Source organism: Cucurbita pepo, chromosome 12 (assembly GCF_057944985.1).
Source record: "Cucurbita pepo subsp. pepo isolate OVF chromosome 12, ASM5794498v1, whole genome shotgun sequence".
Lineage (NCBI taxonomy): Eukaryota > Viridiplantae > Streptophyta > Magnoliopsida > Cucurbitales > Cucurbitaceae > Cucurbita > Cucurbita pepo.
In genome coordinates, this window is record NC_141809.1 from 8,733,420 (window position 1) to 8,737,438 (window position 4,019).

At 33.3% G+C, this 4,019-nt stretch overlaps 1 pseudogene; it reads left to right on the top strand.

The window, feature by feature from the left end:
- Nucleotides 1-2,838: 2,838 nt before the first annotated feature.
- Nucleotides 2,839-3,531, top strand: LOC147789959 (exopolygalacturonase pseudogene; annotated as a pseudogene).
- Nucleotides 3,532-4,019: the final 488 nt, after the last annotated feature.

Below are 4,019 nucleotides of genomic sequence, written 5' to 3' on the forward strand. Positions count from 1 at the left end.
TCTAAGGAAGGTTCTGACTAGGCTGAGGTATTTAAGCTGACAGAAATGGAACACCTATACCTCGGAACCGACTTGAGAGTTGAATTAGTCAAATTTTATTTAATTTCATTAAGCAAGCTCACGATGTGATTAGTTTTTTTTTTTTTTTATTGTGTTTGGAGTTAAAGATTTGATCTTTAAGTGATACACTAGTTACATAAATTTAGAAAATTTAGGTTAAGATCAATTTTACCTTAGATTGTGAAGTATGGTATACGGAACAATTTTTACTTTTAAAGCAACAAAATGACTGGTATGACTATAATAATTTCTTAAACATTTGGAAGGTGTTTTACATGTGATTTAGTTTGTCACTCTCATTGTGATGATAGTGATACAAAGACTAATATTAAGGAAATTATAAAAGATCAATCTATAAAAAATGATATTGAGAGAGAAAGCATCATTGGTAATGACCAAAATGACTTTTAATGATAATTATTTTGTTTTATATAAAATGACTCTCTAGGTTTAAAGTGTTTGAGAGTCATCTAGAATGTCTAGAATTACGAGACATGTCCCATCTTCAATAGGGCAAGTGAGAGAACATGTTGGGTATAGAGTAAGTGGGAGATTGTTGGGATTTATGCCCTAAAGCCCGGTAATTAATTTACTTTTTAACTATAATTTTTATTATTTTATTTGTAATTTAATTGTTATCCATGGTATCAAAATCCAACATTATTAATATAATCTTGAACCGTATGTGGTTGACATACAAGAGAATTGTGTTCAAGTAATAACCTAAAGAGTCTATAGTATATGAATAAAGTTAGGTGCTTTATCGTGGTAACACTATTGATATGGCTCACTTTGTAATGGTTACAAATGATTTGATCCAAATCGTTCATGTGGAGATATGTAAGTGGGAGTATACTATACAATGAGTTTGTATAAGACTGAACCAAGAAATATTTAATCTTTCTATATAAATCCGTTAATTTAGAAGATTAATATTTCACATTATGATCATATGCGACTCAAACTTAATCCTGAGTGAGTTATGAACTCCTACATGTGGGAGCTTATCCTTTAATTTACATGGGTGAGAATGACTCTTTTAGCCCATTCAATATGCCTACCATTTGAGAGACATACCATACTTTGAGACAAGCCATTTTGTTGCTTTATTATAGTCATACAAGTCATTTTATGCGTATGCCTACCATAATATGCCTATAATATGCCTACCATTTTAAGCATGTTTAGTTTGGAACAATATTATGTTTGGCAACCTCTTGAAATTTTCTTAACAAACATGTGGGTAAAGCAAAACATGCTAAAAACAACTCAGGTTGATTGGTAAGAATAATCTCTCTTCTTTGAAACACTTTATGAGGAATAAATAATGTGGTCATAGTGCAAAAGATGTCGGAAAATGCTGGAGCCACTGGGTGTCAAATTCATACTAAAAAATTTGGTTCATATCCTGTTCCTGGGACATTGCACTAATCGGTTTAACGGGTTCTTGCTTTTTTTTTTCCCCCTTTTGTACAAGTCTTATTTCTAACTATTTTAGGTTGAAAACAGTCTCTAACCAATGTAGTCATAAATAAAAATGTTTGTGGCCCCAAAGCTAGTACTTCGTTGGGTTTGGCCAATGCCTAGTTTCTTTGAGATTCAACCATTCAAAGGCTAGTGAGAGAGATATTACAACACACCCATTAATGAACAACTTACAGAAACGATAAACAACGTTTAGTTATCAATTTATGTTTGGATTAAGAGAGGGAAATGGATCCATAACTTCTTTTAGTTCCATCCCAACTTATTCCTATTTTTCAATTTTTATAAAATAAATAAAAAGTTCCAAATCTAAAACGAAATATCGTTGTCTCTCACTAGTTTTCAAACCATATACATAAAAAAGAAAAGAAAGCACAGGCTTCATGAGTACGATCAAATCGAGTTTCTTGGCTGCTACAATTTTGATGTTACTATTGTTAGCTCTTACCGTCGATGCTCAATCTAGTGCCGATGTTGTTTTTCCTTTGAAAAGATATGGTAACATAGTGTCTGGTACTGACATCACGAAGGTAAATATACAATATGAACATCAATATTATCACTAGTTGAGCTGATCAATTGTTTGATATAAGTTTTTGTTACTTGTGAAATGTAGGCTTTAGGAAATGCATGGAAGGATGCATGCACGTCCAATCGTTCTAGTGCAAGTTTTATTCTGAAAGGGATATTTAAAGTAAAGCAAGGGAAGTTTGAAGGACCTTGTAATAGCCCAATTGACTTTCAACTTGGAGGAACATTGCAGACACAAAAAAGTCTTCAGGGAGATAATTGGATCACTTTTGCACGTGTTGATAGATTGACATTATCAGGTGAAGGAGTTTTTGATGGCTAAGGAAAGGCAGCTTGGAAAAGGAATGATTGCCACAAAGCATAAATTGTGCCCAAACTCCCTCTTGTAAGTAATATGCCTTTAGCTTTCCTTCTCAATCTCATGCATCTTGTTGTTTTTGAAAGGGCCTCTTACATGTCTTCTCTAATGTTCTGACATTTACGATTTGGTAAATGTTCTTCATTTTCTAGAGGATAATCTTTAAACAATCAAGTGAAGAAGTGAATTTTTTTTTTAGTTTTGAATTTTATTGGGTTCTTTTCAAATTTTTAGTTTCATTACCGACGGTCACAAAATATTATTTGATTATACAAAATGTTTAGAGTTTGAGGTTCAACTTCATCACCAATTCAACCGTTAAGAGAATAACATCACTTGATAGCAAGAACTTCCATATCAACGTCCTCAGCTGCAACAACCTCACATTCCATAATATCAATATAATGGCACCAGAAAATAGTCCAAACTCTGATGGAATACACATCGGTCCATCAAATAAGATCACAATCACAAAGTCCAAAATTGCAACGGGAGATGATTGCATTTCTCTTGGAGATGAAAGCAAACTAATTGAAGTCACCAACATGACGTGCAGACTAGGACATGGAATAAGCATCGGAAGTCTTGGAAGATACACTAACGAAGAACTTGTTGAAGGTGTCATCGTAAAGAACTGCACGTTAATTAACACCACTAATGGTGTTAGGATCAAAACGTGGCCAACTTCTGCTGCTAGCAGCACCGCCACCAATATGCACTTTTTGGACATTATAATGGTCAATGTTAGCAACCCTATTCTAATAGACCAAGAGTATTGTCCGTGGAATCAGTGCAATCGGCAGGTATGGATCGCATTCTCGAACCTTTCATTCATTTTTTCATTATAACTTAACAAATAAACCATTTGTTGTCTCATTTTAATTTTCAGATTCCTTCAAAAATTAAGATTAGTACAGTGAGCTTCAAGAACATTAGAGGAAGTTCTGCAACTCTGCAGGCAAACAAACTTATTTGCAGCCGTCACTTACCATGTGACGATGTAAAAGTAAGCAACATTGACCTCACTTACAATGGAATAAAAGGTCCTATTTCCTCCCAATGCACGAATGTGAAACCTATCATTTCAGGAAGACTGAACCCCAAGATATGCTCCTCTCCTTATGTTGTCCAATGGATTGTTCATTGCCATAGAACTTCAAATATAATAGACAACCTTAATTAAAAAAGAAGACCGCCTCTATCCACCTTATATAATAAAATTGTTCCAAGTCTTGTTTTTTTTTTTTTTTTTTTTTTCTCGTTCAAGTTTTGAATTCGAAATAAGACAATGTAATTGTAACAACCATTATTAAAAAAAAACTAATCCATTACTCAAGAAAAGAATCTTTAACCAACAAAAATATCTAACTCCTCTTTCAATTAGTTACCCTAAACAAATCAATTACCATTAGAAATCTTTTAGACAGAATGGATGAGTTAGATTGAATCTCCTAACTACTTCCCATATTGCACAGATCCATCATTATTGTTAAAGAAGAATTAAAATTTGAGGTGACTAATCCAACAAGTCGTGTCCTTAAATCTATCTTTTTCGTCAATCGTGTAATTTTGGTTGCAACTTTTG